The sequence below is a fragment of the Protopterus annectens genome, chromosome 6.part0 (genome assembly GCF_019279795.1).
Source record: "Protopterus annectens isolate FY-2018-M chromosome 6.part0, PAN1.0, whole genome shotgun sequence".
In the NCBI taxonomy this organism is placed as follows: Eukaryota; Metazoa; Chordata; order Ceratodontiformes; family Protopteridae; genus Protopterus; species Protopterus annectens.
The window spans coordinates 1688285484-1688310771 of NC_056737.1; positions in this window are offsets into that span (position 1 = coordinate 1688285484).

The window sequence follows — 25288 nt, forward strand, 5'->3', positions numbered from 1 at the left end:
ATAGGTCTAAAGTGGGGGGTCATTTTTATGAATCTTAAGGATACTAAATAAAACCACAATCTTAGGTTCCCTAACCACTAAAAATGCATACACTTCCAAGTCAATATAACTTTGCTCAAGTAGTTCAATATTATGAATATTCTGAAACTGCTTATATATGTAAAACAAAGTCACCTTTTTGTGTTAAATTGAATTAGCAGGTTACAGATACTGTACAGCTGTATATAAATATACTGTAAGGCTAAAGGAAACAAGCTGACCAAGCACTACTGTTAAGATTGTAACATTTTCTTTATAAAATAAATCACTGTCAGATACATTGTAATTCCTCAGCTGACACAAATGACAAAATGTCCACCAGATAGTCTTTACAGTCACCTTTAACTAGCTTCAAAACCTTGTCCTTGATGAAATATTCTTTTCTTGTATTGAAGCATTCTTTGTCTGCATCCTTATCTCATCCAGTGAAAACTAGTTCTTAGCAGGCCGAAATGTTCTTTTATTTATAGGATACTCTTTAACTTCTTCTGCTGTGTTAACCAGTTCCCTTTAGCAGTTTCATTCACTTGAATTTCTGTATACATTCAACTGTTTATGATACTTCAACAAGGCTCTATTGTTAATGCCATTCATTCACACAAGCACATTTTGTTAAGCTAATCATATTTGTTTACTGCATATTTCTTTTCTGTAGTTGCAGATGCTGTGTTCTAAAAATATCACACTTTTACTGTGATAGAAAACAGTTTTAGCAAACCTTTGTAACTGTGATGGAAAACAGTTCTACCGAATTATATACATTTTTCTATCAAATAAATATTATTGTTATCAGGGAAACAAGTTTTACTTTGTATAATTTTATCATTTCCCCCTTTTATTTTGAAAACAAAATATTTTCAATCAAAATGTAAATCAAACTTTGAATTTTACAGAAAAATCATGCCTCCATTGGTAAAGTTACTTTCTCTATGACCTACATTAGTTACAATAGATACCTGATTGACAGCCTTTTTAATACAAAGTTTAACACACATGCATGCTATTATGATTAACAAAATAATGGCTACTATAGGATTTAAAACTGTGATAATGGTTTTCCACCATTCTGAAAAAAAAACATTTAACCAATCAGTCCAGTCACTGTTCCATGTAGTCTCAGAGAATTTACTACATAAGCAGTATCACTGTAAATATTTACTAGATGTAAATGCTGCAAAACATACTTTACAGCTTCTAGCTCAGTCCTTTGTGCTGACATGTATCCTGGTAACTTAACCATAATTGCCAGTGTAGTACTTCCCATCCTTCCAGAAATGTGCACCATCCACATACATTGTAGGAATGTGGCAGTCATAATCTGCCTTTAATGGTAGCTTATCCATTTTCTATAAATCTGCATGCAGTCATGCACTTTCCCTTCATATCCAATAAAATCAGATAAATAGTACTTGTCTGTATTTGTACATTCCTTGTACTGAAAATAGTTATCCATTTTGAAAAAAACAGTCTGGCTAACCCCTTCAGTGATGTTGTTTATCTTACTGTCATTTAGCAAAGTCTTGACTGTGAAATGTGGAGTTTGAACTATAACCCCAGAGAACATTATCAAATACTGTGTCTGTCTTATTCCCCAGAAAATAGCCAAAAGGTGTTTAATGCAACGATGATAACCATTTTCTACAGGAGTCATTCTCCTGCTACAAAAAGTAGCTGGTCTTAACTTAGTGTCCATTCCCTTTGATGCCTCTTGTGGCCAAGACTGTAATAATACTACTGAGAGTGTGCCTTCCCTGCTGCTGCTTGCAAAACAAAAGGTAATTTACTGGTTGGAGCTATCAGCTCCATTGCTTGTGCCAACTTGTGCTTTAACATTTTAAATGCCTCTTCCTCAGTGCAACTCCATTGTAGAGTCAACTATTCTTTTTAATTTGCCAACATTTTATAGAGAAGAGCTGCAGCTTCTGTGTAGTCTTCTATAAATTCCCAATTGTGTAGCTTCTGTGTAGTCCTCTATGAATTCCCTTTTGTACTTCATGATTCCAGTGAATTTATGCAAATCTAAAATTGTCAGACAATTTCAGAATGCCTCTCACCCTTTTCTGATAAGTAGTCCTCCCTGTCGGTCTGATATTAGTTCCTAGAAATTTTACTTCTTGTGACAAAAAATATATTTTGTCTTTGTTTACTTTGAACCCTGCCTCTTGCAACTGTCTCAGAAATTTCCTTAGCTGTGGTATCTGTTCTTCAACAGTCTCTGACTCTGTCAGAATGTCATCAATATAATGAATAAGCGTGTCTTCTTTACTCACTTCATGTAAGAATGTCCCTTTTTTCTGATGAAAAATGACAGACTGTTCTAAAAACCCTGAGGTAATCTAGTCAAGAAATACTGTGATTTTCAAAGGTAAAAGCAAACCTTTGCCATTCCCTTTCCTGAAATGGTAATCCCTTGCATCTTCCACTGTAATAAGACCTTAACTTCTCACAGTCTGTTTTTGTTTCTTCCCATAAAGTCTGAAATTATTTTTCTTTGGCATTCCAAATATCTCTTTGTTTGTATGTCAGGGGCACCACCCTGTTTCCCCTGCTCTCTACTAGGCTAATTTGCATTGTCATGCATTTCCAGTTAATACTCAGTTCACTATCATTTCTTACATTGCCTTCACCATCATATTGCTGCAATTTAGTATTCCTTCTTGCCTTATTATGAAATGTTTGACCCTCAACAATTGTTGGCCATCACTGGGAATTTGCCCTTTTCCCCACTGTAGTGAGGTCTCAGAGTTGGTATATTTAGTTGTGGGAGTGTGGAGGGTGCATCCCCTCACTTGGGTGGGTTTTAAATTTTTAGAATTTTGTGAGAGTCGCTAGGTTGGTCAAATGTTTTTCCCTTTGAAAAACTTTGATTAAACGACGGTTTGATGGAGTGAGGTTTTGACAAAGTGAGTTTGCTGAATAGTGATTCAATAATTTGGGTTCTCGATGATGTAATATAGACCCATTATGAAGTTGACATATTCCAGTTCACTTGAGTCCTGCAGTCATGTTCAATGCATTTGGAAAATTTTACAATAAAAATTAATGCCAAATCTCTGATACATAGCACCCTTGTCAGAATTCCCACTTGCTTCTGACAACTTCTTTGTTTGCAGAGGCTTTTTGCTGAATCCTGATCCACCAATTCTAAATATGTACTTTAAATTGCTGACGTGCATTCTATCTTGATATATTCTAGAGCTGCTGTTGCATTTGTAGTTTTTATACTTTAAAACTGCATTTAAGGTTTACTGTTTTACTACTACATTTGACTGTTCTAACAAATCCATATTCATCCATATTTTCTCCACATTGCTGAGTTGTAAGTTTTCTTATAAATTACTAATGCTCCCTTAATATCTGTACATTATTTGATGTGTCATCACTCTCTATTCTAATTTTAATGCCTTGGATTTTTTCCACAGCCAGTTTCTGCATTACTATTTGGTTTTATAGCTGTAGCTTGGTAGGTTTCTACATTTTTGGAGCCTCAGACAGTGTTTGTACATCAAATTGTCTGGTTTGCTTGATAGCTAGAGGATATCCAAGTGTCTTCTGAACTGGGAATCAATGTTTATGACGTCAAAGTGTGCATTTGCTTTTGGCTAGAAGGCTAGCTTGTTTGTTTGATTATATTGTTGTTTTTTGTTGGTTTTCTATACTTGTAAAATGTCAGAGTTTCCACTCACTTGACAACCATGCCATTGATTGCAGAGGCTGTTTGCTGAATCTTGAATCATCCACTGCTAGATAATTCAAGTTCTGATTTTCAGTCTGTCTTGATATATTCTAAAACTGCTGTTACATTTGTGCATTTTACAGATTTGTTCGCTTTAAGACTACATTTAATGATTATTGCTTTTATCACTGCATTTGGCTATTCTAATGAATCGGGATGCATGCAGATCTGAGTATTTACTCCACATTCAAGAAATGCACCTTGCCATGTAAACTACTAGCACTAATCTAATCTTTGTACATTGGGGCAGCTCGTGCCATCGGACTGCAGGACTGCAGGCCTCCCAGCAAACATAGACATTTTTACATTATAAAAAAATAAAGAAAAATGTATTTAAATATATTTTGTTTGTTTCGTTTACTTTGAATCATGTTGTGAATGTGCTCCTAATCCTAAGCGAGTCTGCAAAGTCCAGGAACTTGAACTGTGCATGCTCGTTGAGTTCTGTTTTTTTTTTTTTTTATTTAACCATGTCTGGAAATCTCGACTGCTGTAAAAGCAGTCCAGATTAAAGAGAAGGCATCAGTGTGATGCTCAGAAGTCTACGCAGTTTAACCGCACAGTAAAGTAGAAGGGGGTTCGGACTGCTACGTCCGCAGGCACGTGCATGATGTGGACGGCTGGATTGCTACTGATTGGTTTTCACTGTCTTCTCAAAAAAGAGAGAAACAATCAGTAGCACCACTAAGCACACGAGCACAGACAGTACTTGTCTTCTTATGAATATGGAGGATTGTGGACTGGATACTGGCATTAGTGACTGAAAGTAAAGTTAACTTTGTTTTTCTGCATAAGTTGCTTGCTTTTTGCCTTACTTATGAGCAGCTGCGCTGCAGTCATCAAGGGATTAAGAAGGACAAGGTAAGGGCACTCAGTGCTGCTTTTACTTTGTGTTATGCTGGTAATGATACCTCATTTATTCATTTCTGTAGACACAACAACTTTGATTTTTTTTTCTTTTCAGATTATTATACACTTGTGGAGGATTGCAATGATTTCTCTTAGGCATTTTTTCTATTACTGTTTTGAAGTTCTGCAACTTAAAGACTATGCATTAGTAGTTGTATTGCACCTGAAACTTCCTCATTATCTGGGGCAAACCATTTTTACACTCTCACGGGATTACCTGATGAGGAAGAGATCTGTGGGAGTGGGTTTGTGGACATTAACTTCTTCTGAGTACCAAGAGTCTTTAATTGTATTTATAAGAAATATATTTTTAAACCTGACAACAAAAGCCAGGTATGGAGGCCATTTAATTTTTTTTCTGTGATGTTACTATGTAAATCTTATTTTATCTGCAAAACCAGACAACTAAGTCCTAATCATAGAGTAGACAGCTGTTAGAGAGTGGAACGCAGGAAACGTCAGTGAAGAATGAAAACAGCAATGGTTCTAGTGAGAGACAGGGGCTGGAAAGAGAGGTGGCTACTTATCAAGCTACTCAGGCTGAGAAATCTTATTCATAGTGTTGGAAATAGTCATCATCAAGGACAAAATATGGCTGGATCTTTGACAACTACAGATGAGATACAATGTCATAAGATTTTAATAAGTCTTCCTATATGTCATCTGTTTGTTTTTCATTGTTTACATGATTATTACTGTTTTTTTTTTGTTTTGTTTTGCATCTGTCTTCTTTTTTCTGCCCTTCCTTCATTCTGGCAGCCACCCCAATACCTTTCAGCTTTCCCTGGATCCATCAGCACTCTAATCAATCCCCAGTCCAATGCCCAAATTTTGAGCCAGTGAGGCTCTTAAGGGCATCCTGTGAGGGGGAGGGGGGCATTGCTGTTCCATGTCAAGCCATTTTTTTGTTTCTTATTTTTGACCTATCCTGTTTCATCCCCCAACCAACCTTTATGGATCCCATGGTTGCATCAGAGGAACAGGTATGTAATAGAAACATGTAGTGCATCACCCCACCTCCATGGCAGCTCAACCATGTAGCCACTCATTCCCACCTTTGCACCACACCTCCCAGCACAACATCCCCAGCCTCCACTAGGGATCATTGCAGGAGATGCCCACAGGACCTCCTGCCTCTTAGGTATAGCTATGCCTGTCCCTCCCTGCTGCTCCTTCAGTCACCCAAGTCACTAATCAAACTCAGGTCGGCTGGGCTGTAGTCATTGCATTATCCCTCGACACCACAGGAGAGGCTTGTTTATAATTATTGTTGATAAATTAAGTTAAAGCAGTATAACTGTGTAGCAGTCTTTGAGGAAACCATGTTGGTTAGAACATTTCCAATGATATTGCTTTAAATACTGCTTTAGCTCTTCGGTAATGGATAGTTCTAGCATTTTAGAAAAGGCAGAAAGTTATATTTTTCATTAATTTATTGAGGTTATAAAGTGCACATATAAAAATGTTAAAAGACTAGACAGTGGAAATGAAAAATACTTCACGCTAAACCAGATTATCATTTGACTCAGAAAGTCTATATATAGACTTATGATGTGTGAAATAAATTGAAGTATAAACATGCTCAAACATTCATCTTCTGTCCATATTACTACTATTTGAACAATTCTGCAATATGAATCACTAATTTCAAAAAGAAAATTTGCACGCCCATAAATAACTGCCACATTCCTGTTTAAGGCCAAGCCAGCCTGAATTTTTGTTACTAACATAACATATTTTTCTTGACGGTAGTTTACCTAGCACTGATTCACCTGCCTAGGAAATTAAGTGCAACAACAAAACGGTATATGAAATGGTAGTCATTTCTAGGGCTACGAAGTTAAACAATTTGAACACAATTTTAAAATTAAAACTAGTGAAGAGCTTTATTAGTTACTTTCAGTTTTCTTGATCATATTAATTTTTAAACAATCCTTCTGAAATCTGTAAATCATTCTAGATACAGCTATTTGGGAACATTTTATAATGTGTGTATTCAGTACATGCAATTAAAATTGTTCTACAAGTCACTGTTCATCATATTGTAATTTAGAAACATGGGAAATTAAATGCATTTCCCCAACAAGGCAAGATTCAGGGAAGTATGCATTAGAAAATGAGGGTACATGCATGTGTGTGTGCGTGTGTGGCAAATCATTAAAGATTGAAGTTATAAAATAATGACAGACATTTGAGTTTCGGATTTCATACACTTCAGAAAATTCAAGACCTACTATTTTATTAACTTTCTAAGTTTGTAAGAGCAATATTTAAAAATTGTCCTTATTTTTGGGCCTTTTCCCCACTTTTATTTATGGCTTTGTCCAGATTTCTTGCTCTGAGGTTGAGAGTATGACAAATGTGTCAGGGCCATCACCATCAGCTGGAGACATTTCAAATTGTGACATACTTGTTGCACCCCACTCCCCCATGTAGTGACTCTGGATGTATCCAAGCAAGGCAAGGAGCAGTTATGCAGTGTAAGTGTACAGAGTATCCCCCCATCCAAGGTCAGCTCAAGTGCTAGAGTGGCTTTTCATCTGTTCTTGATTTTGCAGAATGTTCTGGATTTCTGTCATATTTTTATACTGTTGATTTATACTACTTTTTCAGAAAATGCATGTTGTTGCAGTGCCTGTTGCTCTGTGTTTAAGTAGCAATGCTTTAATGACCATTGGGTAAGCTTGTCTGAGACTGTAAGATGCAAGTAAGCTTTAATAAGCATACTGTTAAAGAATAACCAACATTGAAAGCCTTTTTGTTCTTGCCATGCAGAGAATATTTACATAATTAGATGATGTATAAGCCTTAGGTATTGAAATGCATATGACAGTTATTTGTAACAAAGGACAGGATTACAGTATTTTCAGAAGCTCATTACATTTGTTGGAGACTTGCAGTCATCTTTGCAGGCTTTACCCATAAACTAAACAGAATGTCAATCTATCATGTGTGGTCCATAACCTGTGCAGTAATCCTTTAAGCAATTTAACTTGAGCTTGTTTCTTGTTTGCTGCTCATTTTTTACTTTGATCATGTTTTCCCCTTGAAACAAGTAGATAGCTGTCAGGCAGCATGTCTTTTTTGGCTAAGAAACGTTTTTACAAGTGCAGGTGTCGAAGAGATTGCTACTGTCAGCATGTTACTTGGTACTTTTATAAAACTGAGTATAAATTTTAATTAGAACTGCAGTGCAATGAGAAGTGGTTTGAGTTGAGTGCTACTTGTTTTTTTGTACTTGATTTTGACTGGCATTTCAGTAATGTATTTAAAAAGTAATTTATTTTTTCATGCCTCACAACCTTTTTGTTTCCATCTAGATATTAAGTAAGTTGCCATGTAGCCAATGCATTGAAATATTTTTTTTTCTTCTCCACTTCTTTTTTGTCTTGCTAGGACTCTCATAATGATGGTTTGGCACCCAGGGCAGTGTATTTAATTAAAGTCTCAGTTTTTGTGGTTTTGAACATAGCCCCCCCCTTTCTGGTTGGTCACACCCATTCTGGTTGACTCCACACATTCAGCTGTCTCCTGCAGCCCCCCTTTGATTTGAAGTCACCAGCCACCACTGGCATTACTTGCTGTGTCCTTGCTCTCTTTTCTAACTTTTAATGCCGTGGATAATTGTCACAGGTGTTTACCTTGTGTTCCTCTACTTCTGGTTGGTTTTATAGTTGTAACTTTGTAAGTCTCTGCATTTTGAGACGCCTAGAGTTTTTCTTTTTTTTACATTAAGACATTGTTGGGCTGCAGTCTAGTGGCTGTAGAGAGTACCAAGGTCCTTTCTGAGCTGGGAACCACTTTTTTGTGATCTCAAAGTGTGTGTGTTTTCGATTGGCTAGATAGATAGCTTATTTGTTGGTTATTTCTGTCTGCCTGTATAAAATTGCCACACTTGTTTGAAGCTACTTATCATGCAAACACATTAGCAGTGCCCCGTAAAGACACAGATCACACACGTGCATGCACACACACACACACACACACACACACACACACACACACACACACACACACACACACACACACACACACACACACACACACACACACACACACACACACACACATCCCGTCAGGTCATTCAACCACAAGTAAAGGTATGACTCAGTCATAGTCACTGTGAGTGTATATGATCTGAAATGTATGTCCCTGGACTATATGAAAAGAGACATTATAGAGCTGTCTTGAGTATTGAAGGCTGGTTTGAGCCTAGCATTGATCAGTATTCTACCTTTTCCAAAGATGATGCCATCATATCAGTAGAAGTTCATTTGCTTTAATAATTAGCTTAGTTTTTGGTGTTGTTCTAAGGGGGCACAATATTTGCCAACCTGGGAGGATACTGCTGACACGCCACTCTGCTTTCCCATGGATGGTCTGCACCTGTCCCCTCTAAGCTTTTGAATGTTGGCTACAAGAAGCTCCACTGCCTGCAAGTTCACCTCACCCTGGAAAATATAGATTCCTGTGCAGGTACTGAGATATGGTTTAAAACTGCAGAGAGCATCTCAGTAGTTCAAGGCAGCAATGCTTTCCACACATTTAGACCTGCTACTGCTTTGGAAGGGACAAAAGGTGGAAGTATTCCAATTTATATAAAAAACAAACACACCTCAAGGTTCGTCAAACAGTATGATTTGCTTGAATTTCCCTACATGCAAATTACCATAGGCAAAGTCCCGTACCATATCCTTGTAAGCTATAAGGCTCCCTCTATGTCCCATGAAACTCATAATCATACTTAAATGTACTTGAGGCACTAATAGGCAACTTTAACTACCCCACTATAAACTAGAAATCATACATGACCCCCTAAGATGCAGGGAAAGAGATCCCTGGACTTTATCTGTGCAACCACTGGGGGCACTAGCATTTTAGATCTAGTCCTCATCATCATGGGAGAATATAACCCCCCCCTGCTCCCCGACTCTATTGGCCTTACTAGTAAGGTCAGACCACAAAAGGTGTCTCCTTTGAAATAAAAATAAAACCTAGGACACTATTCCAAATCAAACTTCCTACTTCCAGCTGACATCCTGGCAAAATTTCAAGCTCAACCCAGGGAATACCATTGCCTATACTGAGTCATTTACAAGAACCCTCTACAGTCACATCTATAGCTGTATAGAGGCTGAGGTACCTATCAGAAATAAATCCATAACAAACTCATAAAACAAGCCACCATGGTGAAATCACAACATCAACAGATTATATAAGAAAGGGAAGAAAATCCAGGGCGAAAAATAGGAAGTGCAATGCACAGCAAGATAAGAATTCCCTCATCAAGCTAAATAAACAACTTAGGTACTTATTAAGTCAACTAAAGCCACATTTATGATAAAAGTAACCTCCCGGGCTAAGGACAATCACAATGCATTCTTCACTTATGTTTAAAACCCTAAAGGCAATACACAAAACTGTGGAAAACTAATTGCAAATGGAGCCATCTATGCAGGCATGAGGACATAGCAAACTTACTGGTCAATAAATTCATTTCCAGTTTTTCCCCACTTTCTCCCCGGACACCTATCTAGAAATACCCATAACTATAGCTCTCCCAACTACCATCAGGGAAGAAATCTGAAATGCACTCTTCAAGGCACAAAACTCTGCAGCAATGGAACAAGATAGTATCCCAGGATTCCTCCTTAATATCATGAAGCATGACCATTCAGGGCCTGTATATGCACTATTCAGTGATAGCCTGCAAACAGATTTCATCCCAAGTGAATGACAGACTGCATCTCTTATCCCACTACACATGGGCAGGCTATCTACTGACCCAAGAAACTGCCAACTCATAAGCCTGACTAGGCTCATATGCAAAGCCATGGAAATAAGTATCATGAACATGGTAAATGTATTTATTTCTTTAATTAATTAATTAATTAATTAATTAATTAATTAATTAATTATTTAATTAATTTTACATTTGTATACCAGAAGGGTCCAACTGGGCAAGAGTTCATTTCCAGTGGAGGCCCAGGAAGAAAAGCTCCATTAAGATGCAAACAGTAGACTTAGAAACAGTACAATACATTACATTTCTAGCTCAGTTAAAATAAAGCAATATGATCAAGAAAAATATGTGTAAAAACTGAGGAGAGAACATTAAAATGGATATAGCTGTTATACAAAAATTTACAGTACAAATACATGTGTATTACAGATATTAGTACAGAAATAAGTATTTGGTGTAGTGCCAGTGTAGACTTTGGGAGATTTTGAGTGTATTTCTGAGTGCATACTGTACAGCAACCTGTGAGATAAAGATACAGTAGTAGAAATCAGTGATAAGTATGTTCTGGGGAGAGCCTGACTAGAAGGCTATAACAGGAATATGATATTAGGGATATTTGTGTTAGGATAATACAGAGCGAGTGTGGACTAAAGTATAGTATTTGCTTTGGTAGAGGGTTATCCTCGGTCTGTCCAGTTACATTTCCAAGAGCTGGCTAAGTGTGATCGAAGATGTTCTTTAAAGCTTAGCTTTCTAAGTAAGATCCTGCTATCCAGAGGAAGGGTATTCCATATTTTAGCAATACCACTGGAATAGAGGTTGAGCTCTTCCTGCTTTTGTTTACTTTGATGAGCACTTTGTTGGTGGATCTTACTATATGCTTGTTTGTATAGTGATTTAGTAGGCCTTGTAGGGCTGAGGTTTTTTCGGGGTGGCATAGGATTTGGTGGGCAGTTGTAAGTTAGTTAAAGATAAGTACGTTTGGTAATTCCTGCCAGGATAATTGTCTGAGGGCTAGACGATGATGGCTCCTGAACTTTTGAGTTGGTGGTGAACTTTCCAATTTTGTTGTAGCAGTTGGTTAGTTTGTTTAAGTCACCTTTGTTTGGATTAATTAGTATGGGAGAAGTGTATAGCCATGCAGAAATTAGATGGGTTCTAGCACTGATGGCTTTACTGTTATCAGTGAGATAGTTTTTGCATCTATAAAGGTTTCAAAGTTTTTTTGTGTACTTTTGTTATTGTTTGTGCTATATGCTTGTCGAATTTCATGTTGTGATTTATGTAAACTTCTAGTAGTTTGATCTGTGAGACTGGTGTAACAGGGCCATTGTTGGAGGAAATTATTTTAAAGGGGGAATAGGGTCTATGGCTTTTGTGAGATGAAATAACATTAGCTGTGTTTCTTTAGGGTTGAATATTGGCTGTGAGTCAGCTAACCAATATTCAATGGCAGTAAATGATTCTTGAGTATTTTTTTTTGCAATAGTTGGAGAGAGGGAGCAGAGCAGATTGGGGTGGAGTCATCAGCATATTGGGCCAGGTTGGCATGGAGGGTGGCTTTGTGGAGGTCATTGGTAAATAAGGTGAGGAGGAGAGGACCAAGGATGGATAGCTGTAGGATGCCTAAGGTTACATGGAGAAGAGGGGATAAGGTACTTTTCCATTTTATGGCTTGTTGGCAATTGGATAGGTAGTCCTTGAACCATGATAATGTGGAGTTGCTTAGGTTTGGTTTAGAGAGTACAGTTAGCAGTTTGGCATGTGAGACTGTATCAAAAGCTTTGGAGAGATCTAGAAAGATAGTGGATACTAGGTTACCATTGTTCCATTGCTGATTTACAGTGTTGGTGAAGCTAATAAGGGCTGTGGTGGTCCTATGATTGGGATGAAACTATGTTGTGTGTTAGCCAAGAGATTGTTAGTTTGAAGATAGTTTAGAATTTGTGAGTGTATACATTTCTCTAGGATTTTTGACAGGGGGGATAACATGGCAATCAGTCAGTAGTTAGAGAGATGAGTTGAGTTACCACCTTTCTGAAGTGGCATTATATTTAAAATTTTCCAAAGGGTTGGGATGTATTGTTCAGAGACTGACCTATTAATTAATACAGAGATGGGGTATGAGATGGCTTTGGCTGTGATTTTGAGGTATTCTGCTGGTATTCTATCAGCTGCCAGGCTTGTGGGTTTAGTTTTGTCAAGTATTTATAAATTGTGCTTGCTGGGACAGGTTGTAGGGAAAAGCAATTTTTGTCTGTTGTTGGGTCCCTGGAATTTGGGTATGTTGTGGGGGAACTGGTATTAGTGAGGTTTGGAATGGAACTGGTAAAGTATTGGTTAATCTGATTGGCAATAGTAATGGTGGTGGTATCAATATTTGGGGGTGGTGTACTGATTTTTCCTGGTTGCAGTATTTTATTGATAGCTGCCCGGAATTTTTGTGTGCTAGTTTTGTGTTTTGTAAACTCACACACATGGAATCTACTCAGGCAAGCTGACCAGTAGTACACCAACACCATACAAAAGTTGAATAAATCCAAAGTGCATTTAATATAGTATAACATAGAATTTAAGCACATAAAAAAGATTTTCATTGAATTGAATAAATCAACTTCCTCAGAAAAAAGCCTACACAGGAAGCAGGGGTTTAAATTTCCCTCCACCTAGTCACATGATTGCCAGACAAACATTAAAAGGTTGCCTGCATAGTGGAACACTCGCAAGCACCTCCCCAGCTTTACAAACGTTTAAAGTGATACATTCTTTATGTTACAATTTCTGCTTAAATGTTTTTAAAGTAGGATATATTTAATGAGTGGTTTGCTGTTGCTATCTGGCACTATGAAATTGTAACATAAAGAATGTATCACTGTAAAATTTTGTAAAGCTGGGGAGGGGCTTGCGAGTGTTCCACTATGCAGGCAACCTTTCAATGTTTGTCTAGCAATCATGTGACTAGGTGGAGGGAAATTTAAACCCCTGTTTCCTCTGTAGGCTTTTTTCTGAGGAAGTTGATTTATTCAATTCAACGAAAAGCTTTTTTATGTGCTTAAATTCTGTGTTATAGTATATTAAATGCACTTTGAATTAATTCGACTTGTGTATGGTGTTGGTGTACTACTGGTCGGCTTGCCTGAGCGGATTCCATGTGTGTGAGTTTACAGAAGTATATCGTTCTTTCTTGAGTTTGTGTTTTGTAGTTTTGTAGTTTTGTGTTTTGTTTGAATTTCAGGGTAGTGATTTCTTTTGTCTGATCTAACTTTGTTTTGGCTTTATTCCTTAGGTCAAGTTATTTCTGCCTATTTGTGCTTGTTTTACTTTGATGCCGTGTGTCCCATGCCTTATCTCTTTATTTTTGGAGTAATTGTGTACCTTTGGTGAGCCAGGGGGCATAACTGGCTTTGTTCTTACTGTTCTGGTAGGAGCTAGGTCAGTTAGAATGCCCAGAAAAGTAGTGTTAAAGTAATCAACTGAATTGACTAGGGAGAGATTCGAGAGAGAGGTCCCCAGCTGCAGTGATTTAGCATGGATATGTGGATATGAAGTCTTGGGTTTTGAAATTATTTGTATAACATATTTGTTGGTGGGTGGCTGCTTTTATTGGTTTAATTTAGTGTCTTTGTATGAACGTAGGGAGATGGTCGCTAAGGGTGTCAGGGAGGGAGCCAGAGAAGTGTGATAGGGATAGACAATTGGTGAGGATCCAATCCAGTGTGGACTCTTTCTTGGATGATTTATCTATTCTGTTGGAGGTCTGGATTAACTGAGTAAAGCCATGGAGGTTTATGTGGTTAGTGGGGAGGGGTGAGTTGATGGATGACCAGTCTATATTAAAGTTACCCAGTACAACTGTTTCTTGGGGGAGGGTAATTGATGCCCAATGGAGGATGGATTTAATTGTTGCAATATTATAATATATGCACTGATGATGTTTAGTTGTTTTTTTGAATTGATTTGAAGTTTGGCAAAAAAGGTGTCTACATTATTGGAATTAGTGGGGTGATTGTCTACAATTTGAATGGTAATATTGTTTTTGAAAAGTAGGGCAATACCCCCACCTCTCTTAGATGTTCAATCCTTTCTGAGTATGTTATAGCCTGGAGGAAGTATTTCAGCATCCTTAATGTGTGGTTTGAGCCAGGTCTCTGTGAGAAGAACTATATAAGGGGAGTATAGTGACAGTGTAGATGCAGGTCAGCAGTATACTTTGTATGTTAATATTAAGAATTAGCAGGTCTGCTGGTTTTCTGTGGGAGTTTATTATATCTGTTGTTAGATTGCTGTCGGTAAAGAAAACTTCAGACTCTGGATCCAACTCAGTTTGGTTTCATCAAGGGAAGTTCATGCCCATTTACCTGGTAGATTTTCTTTGAGAAGGTCACCAGAGCAATGGATGAGAGCAAAACAGTGCATACTGACTTCCTCTATGCAGACAAAGTATTTAACATAATTCTTCACTCAGGCGTATGCCCCTAAGCATAGAACCAATAGTCAAGGATTTAGGAACAAATGCGACCTATTTACCATCATGTGTTTATAGCACTTAGAAAATCGTTCCTTGTTGTACAATTTATAAGCAAGGGTATGGCATCAATGTCCAAAATATCTTTGGTCCTTGCACTCTGCTCTCATAAAACCAGTCATTGAGTGCAATGCACCTTTTGGCCTGTGCCTGACCAAGCATATGCAAAAATGGGAGTGACCACAGAGGTTCCTCACAAAAAGAATATTTGATATAGAAAGCAAGTCCTATATAGACTGCCTCAAAGAATTGTCTTTATACTCGATCTACTACAGGCTGCTAAGAGGCAACTATGTCTGGCAAAGCAACCACTGATCCAGCCTTAATGGACCTGCTGCACATCTTCAAAATAAATAGCACACAAATCACACAATCCAGGGACATAAAGCTAGCCTGCAACATAAATAGAGTAGGATGGAAGGACAGCTATGTGTCTCAAAGCTTTTCTTTTGTGAGCAACAGGCTTTTCATCCATGTGAAACAGAGTTCTTCCATCCACTCATTCAAGTGAAACCTACTATCAATATATGGGGAATCACAGATTTTTTTTCACTGGTCAGGTGCTTATTTCTCTGTCAGTAGAAGCTTGTCAATTCTTGTGCACTCATTCCCAAGTTTATAAATCCCAGATATATCCTGTTCATAGGTTCATAGGTGTTTCACCTACCCCTCCATTAACTGGGAAATATATCTTGTGTGACCAATACTTTGCTACTATTTCTGGGAAGTATAGTTAGGCTTAAAAAATCCCATTTAGGTGTATTAGGTGTGTTGTTTAGCCTCAAGGGCTGTGACTGTGTGGCACACTGACTTTGTGAACTATGTGATACGTGGGTATTGTTGTGGGGTAGCAGTTGCTTGGATGTCTGCTTTGGAGGTCTCTGTTGCTTGGACAGATTTTTATTTAGAACATCCGAGTATGTTTTTGTGTGTTTATGTGTTTGGTTTGCTGTTGCGATAGGTCTATGTGAGACTGGATTTGTGGTGTGTGTGATTACCTTCTCCTCCAGACTGACGGTGCCAGTACTATGTTGAGAGAGCTCAGCCTCCAGTTTGGCTATATAGTTGCATCTCTCACATATATTTGAGCTTGTTGGGAAGAGGAGAGGGTGGTCTGTGTACATAAGGCAGTTGTAACATTGAATCAAGATTCCCATATTCACCAGCTGGACTGGAGAGTAAACCTGAAACTGACTTTTGGACATGCCAGAATAGTATAAGGAATTACTTTTTGACTTGATCAAAAAGGACCAGTAAGGAGCCAAGTACTTAAAGGGAGTATAAGAGGGTGTAGTGCTTTAGTTTATTAGTGCTTACTTATAAGACACTTATCCTAGCTACTACTGGGTTGTAGAAGGAAAATAGAGTGCTTACTTTGAGATTTGGAACAGTTCTAAGGGAAAAAGTGAAGAGCAGACTTTGTGGAGCCGGGAATAGTTTAAACCTGATTAAGCGGCGCTGCATCTTTTTTCATATAACTGTGTGCACAAGGCAGGATTGGTGAATAGTGACAGGTTCCTGGCATAAAACATATGCAACTGCCAGATATGTGTGGCCCACTGCTGTACTCAGACATGACCTAAGTGTGTGAGCATGCTCAGTATGACCTTTCAGTATGTTGTTGCCTGAAATTTGCTTTGTTTATTTGTGTGTGAGCATGCCCAGTATGACCTTTCAGTATGTTGTTGCCTGACATTTGCTTTGTTTATTTACGTGTGTGAGCACTCCCAGTATGACCTTTCAGTATGTTGCTGACTGAAATTTGCTAAATTTGTTTAAGTGTGTGAGCATGCCCAGTATGGACATATATACTATATGTGTGTGAAAAATCAAGTTGGTTTCTACTTCAGGGCTCACCTTTCTGTTGTACATCGACAAGAAGCACGCTGTGCCTGCAGGGCTTCCATGAGTCACTTTGCATAGACTTATCAACATTTCTTCATACAGGGGGGACAGCTATTATTTGTACATTTCTACCCAGTAGGCACACCTGATTGTTACTGTGGGTGTACATAGGATGAGGGGTTCACCTGACACTTATACACATTTGCTAGGCCTGCACTGCTATGTCAGGTACTCCATTTCAGTCTGTATGTTGCCTATTGTACTGGCTTGAGGCATACTACTGTACTACAGATCTTAGCTTCCAATTTCACTTATATTAGTTTGTGACTTCATAGCCTACCCAACCCACATCACACTGCCTGGCCTGCTGTTATCTGTCTGCATAGGCCTGTGAGGACGTTCAAAGGGCATGATACAGCATTTGTTTGTGTTTGCGTTAGTCTACAATTGTCCTGCTGTGTCTGTGCCAGTGAAATGCTGTCATGGCTTAGTGGTTCAGTACTGAGACTATAGTGCACAGTATCCTGAGTTCAAACCCTGTCACTGCTTTTTATTTTCCTGCTGGGCAGACCTGACTGGTTAAGGAACAGTAAAGCAGTTGTGAGTGTGTTTACATGACTTTGCTCGACTTTGCCTGACTTTGCCCAACATTGCCCAATGTTGCCGAACGTTACCCGACGTTGCGCTAGTTTGCACGGCGCGCAGCTCTGCACAATTGTGCTTAAATATGCTAAATAGTGGTAAATTGTGCTTAGCACTGCTTTATATTACTTAAAATAGGGCAATCATGCCTCAGGTGGTGCTGCAGGGCTGCCTATGTCAGATACACATAGTACACTCCCTAAACATGTTTGATAACAGGTAGTGTCAAGTTAGGCATCCCGTTTATTGTATGTGCAAGTCAGAGAGAGGTGTCATTTCCAGGGTTCCGACTGAGTCAGGGTATGTGCTATGCATTGCCTCTTTGCCAAGGCCAAGGCATACTGGTCACACCTCCTTCTGCCTACTGGGGCAGGCTCAGGTTGTTCCTCCTCCGAGTCATGCTGTGCCTGTGCATGCCTTGGCAATGGTGGGGGGGCCATTTGGCCCTGCCCAATGCTGTTCCTGCTGCAGCTGTTTTTGAAGGATCATACTGTGTAGCATGGCACATACCATGACAATTTGGGTACATGTAGTTGATGAGTACTGCAAGGCTCCACCAGATGTGTCCAGGCACTGGAACCGTGACTTGAGCATCCCAAACACACGCTCAATAATGTTTCTTGTTTGTGCATGTGCCTCATTATGGAGTTCTTGTTCGGGTGTGTGTGCATTTCTGATGGGTGTCATCAGCCACGGCTCCAGTGCATATTCAGCATTCCCCACTAGGTGACCATCAGGGATGTCCCCATTGGCAAATCTCTAGTACAGCTGCTTCAGATGCCAGATGTGGGAATCATGATAGCTTCCAGGGCAGCCAGAACACACATTCATTATTATGCCTTGGGCATCGCACACGACCTGGCAGTTGATGGAGGGGAAGCCCTTGCGGTTGATGTAGACCCTACCCCGCTCACCAGGTGGTACTTTGATGTGTATGTGTGTGCAGTCTATTGCACCCACTACCTCTGGGTATTCTGCTATTTGGTGGAAAAGACACATATTGCTGGCCAATGCCTCACTGGAATTGGGGAAATATACATGCTCACTGACATGTGCTGACATGGCATCCAGGAACTGGTGCAGTACCCTAGATGCTGATGCCTGTGAAACCCCCATCATATCACCAGTTGGTCTCTGGAAGGTACCTGTAGCTAGTATTCATAGGCCAACACATACCTTGGTATCCACTGGGATGGGTTACCCTCTGATGGTTCTGTGTGTGAGGCGTGGCTGGCACAGCTCAACAATTTGCTGCAGGAGGTCTCTGTCCACTCTATAGCGCTCCACTATCTCCAGGTCATGTAGCCCCTGGTAGGTTACTCTGGGTCTGTACACTCTTCTCCGTCTCCTCACTGTTGCTCAGCAGCATTCACAACATCACTGCCCTCAGTACCTTGCACATGTTGGTTTATGATAGCAATAGCAGCCCCTAACATTTTGCCTGACTTAAGCCTTTTAAGTTTTCACTCTTTGTATACTGCAGTGTTGCAGAGTTCTTGGGAAAAAACAGGGTAGATTGCTGTTTGCAGAGTTTAAAGTGCTGGGCTGGGCTGGGCTAGTCTACTGGCTGTGTAACTGGCTGATTCTGATATATTTCACCTGGCAGCTCTGCTAGTTCGCCTTGGTTAACTTCCTACTACTTCTTTTCCTTCCTTTTCCCTTTCTGTTTCCACAGGGGGCAGCACCGCACAAACAAGCGCACATGCACGCACACGCTATGTGCCCATTTGCAAGAAATTTCAGATATATCCATGTCTTACACCTTTGGTTTCGTGTTTTCAGCTAGTACAACTGTAGACACGCCTCTTGCAATCCTGAGCAACTCAGGGCAAACACAAGCCACTGTGCTCCAATCAGCTTACAGTCTTTCAGACATACCCCCTCATGATGTCACCTATCTTCTACTCTACTACTCCCCTACTCCTACACTTACACTGTAGGGACATGGCTCACATGCCGGGGAAAATTGGGATTCACTATCCTTATCCTCATTTGCATAGGATTGCCTACTAATGCTTGGTTACATCTCTCACACTGAGCTCCCCCCCTTAGCAACCACTACTCAGTGGCTATGTTGTTTTCAGCCTGCCATTCACCTGCATGGCAGAACAAGCTTTTTAGTGAAAATGCCCATTTGTGGCTATTTTTCACTTTTTTTCATTTTATTTAAAGTGCAGCACGTTTGCGCGCTGCTACGTTATGCTTAAACATCGGCGATCAGGGAAAAAAAATGGATTTTAAGGATTTACAACATTTGCAAATGCCAATGGCCTTATATTTGGCCATTGGAATGCTTCCTCAACTAGATGCATCCTTTATTTGGAGCTGTCATAGCTCCGTTTAGCTATTTGCAGAACGGTACTCCGTTACCAATGGAGTACATTTCTGCAAATAACACTACTTTTCCATGGACAGGTTAGTGTTTCCTGGATCGCAAATTTACCTCATCTGCATAGCTTTCAGCAGCAAATTAAGTAATTTGCATACCATAACACTGTCCGTGCAAGAGTAGCTTTAGAAGCTCTCATGCACGCCCCTGCCAGCTATTGCTAAATCGCTCGGCAGACATATTGCCTGTCTGCCGTCTTACACTACTCTTAGACTCCGTGCAAGCCTTCATGAATCCAGCCCAATGTGTTGATGCTTTGCTTATAATGCTTAGCACAGTGTTTAGCATGACTTTTATTGCTAAGTTTAAGTATACAGTAATTGTTTTGGCACAGGTCATGTGCATGTGTTATGGCCAATTGTAGGCTTAGAAAGTAGATACTGCTTTGTTCAGTGTGAACTAAGTCCAGATTTTGATGATACAATTGGGAAAACTATGTGTTGACATGAGTAATGTGATAATATACAAAATATCTGGTATTTATCACATTTGAACATCAAGATTCATGGTTAAGATATATCACTTTGTAGTAATGAGGTGATGTTTATTAAATATTTAAAATCAAGAAAACACAGACCATCACTGTATTTATTATATAAAAACTGACCAGTTTCAACAGGCTGCATCATGCAAAAGTGGTGTAGCAACATGCCATGTTGGACTCATTATGTGCATGACATGAGATGCACATACACATACATACATGATGTGCTATGAATCTACATATCTAATAAGTGAAAAAATCATTAATATCCAAAGGACAGCCAATTAAAGGGAATGCAATAGCAGGATGTATTTCACTTATAACCCACAGCCGCATAACTGCTGCACATTTAAGACTACAACCTCCTTTCTGCTTCTTGCCTACCGGTTTATTTTCCTTACCTTTTACTGTCCTCTGACATCTTAAATGTTAGAAGCTTCTCACAGAGTAAACTTATATTTTCCTATACATTCTATCTACCTCACTTACTCCATGTACATCTTCTCCATCTATCTTCCTATGACTCTTCACTTTAACTTCTTTGCTCTGTCTCTTGCCTTTTTACATTCCTACAACATGGCAGGAATACTGCCTTATACACCCATTTCTGTTCATTCATTATACCTCTTGGCCTCATTATGCATACTTTCTGGGATTCACCACATATAACTAAACACAAATGTGTCTATGTAGTGCTCTCTTCATTGCTCTTTTAGTATCCAAGTAGGAATCCTGATAGAATGCATATAGCATTGTGTATATTCCTGCAGATCAGTTCCCTACCACAAGAGTTAGGAAAGTGTGTGAGTCTGTGCATATGGTTGTGCTACTTGGAATCATGTCGACTTGGCATGGGTAGTTTTAGAGACAGTAACAAGTCTAAAATCTTTCCATTGAAACTCTCATTGGCTATCATAGGAAAATACTTTTTTTTTTTTTTTTGCAGGGGCAAGTCCCACCCCCATGTGGAGAGATGCCTCCACATGCCAGCAAACGTATATATACCAAATCCAAGGTTGCACAACAGTGGAGAAAAAGGCAAACTCCAGTGTTGGCGAAGTTAGTTTTACTGAATAGTGTTTTCACATTTCACGTTTGGTGAAACTAACCACCAATTTTACACATTTCCATGCTAATTTGCAGTGTGTGTGTGTGTGTGTGTGTGTGTGTGTGTGTGTGTGTGTGTGTGTGCGTGTGTGAGCGTGAGCATGCGCGTGCTTGCATAAATGCACTTGAGCACCTTTGCGTCTGTACCTGTGTGTATTTATTCATGTATCTGCATACTTGAACACATTTCTGTACTATATACTGGGATTCTAACCTTTCTTTATTTTATTTAAGTGCAGTTTGTCTAAAGGGATGCTCCTGGATGCTGATTCTGCTATGATTTTTTAGAGTTTACACTGACTTAAGATGAAATGAAGTATTTCTGAATGGGGAGGTCTATAATGACTTGGACAAGACATTCATTACTATTTTATATGCCAGTATCATTAAACACATGCCTGTATGTTGAATCAGTAGTCTCTTATTTTACAATGAGTTCAAGACTGAGGAGCAGCACACAGGCAGAGTGTTTCTAACACCTTGCCTGATGTGGTACATCTTACATGTGGATGGTGCCATGTGATGATTATGGGCTTCATTTCTTCTTGATCTGCTCTTTACGTATATAAAGTGTACCAGGAAGGATCTGACAGTCTAAATGTAATGCTTAGGATAGAGAGATGCATGAATTACATGGCAAAGAAATCAATGCTCCAGAACTTTGTTGATAGCTTAATATTCTAGCATAGAGGATATCACTCTTTCTTTGGCATCAACAAAGTTTCATCTTGAATATTATTTATTTATTAACATTTGTTTACCAGGATTGTCCAACTGGACACCATGTGTCCTTTTTCAGCGGAGTCCTGGGGAGAATATCTCCACAAGGTTACATAGTAATTTAGTATAAGTAGAAAGAATCTGAATAGCTCCTATACTATGTGACAAACTTTACTTCTGGCTGGTAATGCAATGTATTTCTCACAATCTAATGCATCTTTGATTTGCAGTTAATTTCATTTCCAGGTCTACTCATGATGTTTAAATTACACGTGATTTTGCAAAAGATGAAGTTTTTGTGTGTGTGTGTATGTGTGTGTGTGTGTGTGTGTGTGTGTGTGTGTGTGTGTGTGTGTGTGTGTGTTTTCTTTTTTTTTCTTACTTCCACTGTTTACACAATTTTCTCATTGTTTTCTGTATAACCATACCCACAAAATTATGTAATGATAGTTACTGAACAAGCTTTTACATGCAACAGCAAAGTATTGTAAGCAAAAACAACTTACTTTTTTTCACATGATCAGCTTTTTATGTACATTGTGCTTTCACTACCATATCACCACATCTGTTAATTTTCAGTGTACGTGTTCCACCTGCTACAGCTAGTTGACAGACTTGCTCTTCTACAAAGCAAGATACTCCTTACTAATGTTGTTGAATCAATATTATTTCAGTCTGTATATGGTAAGTTTAAGTCTTCAGCCACTAATATTCATCTCTCCTGTGTTTCATGCAAAAAAATGTATGAACTCCCCTAGGTCATTGGCATTTGACATTGTCTATACTGTCCAACAATTGCTATATATTTCAGAGTTGTCTTTATTGTCACAGTTACACAATCTACAATATTGGTGTTATCACTGAACTTGTAATAATCACAGGTCTCACAGCTATCTTTAATCTCTGTCATAACACCTCCACCTTATTTTTGTTAGAATGCATGCTACTGTAAAACCATATATACCCTAACAGAACTGGTTTCCAGTCATTGTTCTTTAACTATGTTTCACAAAAAAAAAAAATAACAGCATCGATCTTGTGGGAACATAGCACATTTTCCAATGAAAAACTTTATTTTAATGCTCTTAGCATTAACAACCTTCAGAGATGCATCAAATGTTGCTATCTGTGAATTGTTACATTTTCAGCCTTGCAAAAATTCTGCTTTGTTTTTGTAAAATATTGCAAAATATCTGTTGCAAAAAATTCTCCTATATGATTCTGACAAATGCACATCATCTTGTCTGAACACATATGCCCAGAATTAGGCTTAGATGCTCTACACATTGCCATTTTTTAAAACAGGACATTTTTTCATGTAGGTCTTTATCCAAAAAATCTTTTAATTTAAGGTGATATGACTCTTTTTTTCTATATGTTATTCGTGAAAAATATTTCCTAACAACTGTACGTACAAGTTACAATGTCTGAGAGGGCTGTATGTTCTCTAATGACAGTCATAGAGTCCTTGTGGATGAGATCATTTGTACTGACATGAATAAAAACAGATCCATACTTCTTTACATTAAGACATTCTAAGGCTTGTCTCACATCTATTTTTACTCCTGGCAAGCATAACACTATTTGATGTTAAGTATCAGCTCCTCAAATAATTGAACCTCCAATTACAAGAATATATTTTCTGACGAGATCTGAAAAAGCTTCAGCTTCTAATTCAGTAATATCTGCTCTATCAATTGTTACAAAGTAATGATTATCATCACTATTAGTCTTGTTAATCCCACTGTTTTCATTGCATTTTACATTTGCATGCAATTCTCATTCAGCTGGCTTTGTATAGCCACAGCTTGAGCCATGTTGTCAACATCTGTCTTTCTCATCTTTTTTTCTTACAGTACTGTTCTTCAATCCTTCCACATTGAATTTTGATTTCTTCTTTTTCACCTTCCCCTTGCCTCTTTTTTTCTACCTTCTCTTTTGGAAAAACACTGCCGTTTTCTGTAGGTCAAAGGTTTTCTGATAGAAAAATGTTATCATTCCCTGTAATCTGTGTGTTAAATAAAGTATTGTCCTTTCTAGTATATATTCTCTTTACTTTACAGGCATTTATCAGCTTTTTTTCTTCCTTGTTATTTATTGTGAACTTCTTCCTTTCTTTGCTTATTTATTTCCTTCCTAACACTCTGAATCCTCAGATTGCTGAATATTTGTATCCAGAATTCCAAAGTTGTTAGGGACATTGTCTTGTTTCATAGGGGTTAAGTGATCTTTACAAACAATAGACACATCCTTTCCTAAATGTATTCTATTTTCTGTTTCCTGACATTTATCTCAGCAGTTCAGTCATTAATATATGTAATAACACCTTCCAAGCTGTGCCAGTTGCACAAGTGCAATCGTCATCAGTAAGTCTAGATTTACTAATAATAATGGTAAGCAAATCTTTTGACATTAGGAACACAAATAACCAGTGTCATCAGGTCATTAATAGCATACTCATTTAAAGAATCCATATCCAGTTGAAATGAATAAAAAAACTAACTGAAAAGAATAATCAGAATCAGTTACCATAGAATTAAAAGAGAACTTAATTCAACTTCTACTAAACTAAGAACAGTAAAGTTGTTGTTCTAACCATACATGTTCTGAAAGTCAGACAAAAGCTGGAATTCCTTTACATCACTCACAGATGGTTGCAGTAGCTTCTGCTCAGTGTTGCTCACAGTTGCACCTCTTCTTAACAGTAAAGCTCAATAAATCACAACCCAAGACAGGATTGTTTAGATAAGTTCTGGATTGTCCTTTCTGCAGTCTGTGTGACTTTATAGCTGACTAGGTCCCTTAAAATGGCTAGGGTTTGCCTGTCTAAAACCTATCCCTTTCTAGCAACAAGAAAATTAAAGGTAAAACAACAAAATATAAATCAAAATAAATATTCTTGTCTAAAAGCTATCCCTTCCTTCCTACAAACAGTGAAAAACAGTGGTAATAAATTCAAATAAAGCTTCTCTTGCTAGGCAACTCCACAGTCAATGACTAACCAAGGCAGGATTATGTAGATAAGCTGTGGATCAGCTTTGATCAAATTAGCAATGTTCTCAGACTTAGCGACAGTTAATATATATTCTTATGCACTATTTTCAGTTATTTGAAGGTTTTCCAGTATTGCATCTCTTTTTGGGGGGAAC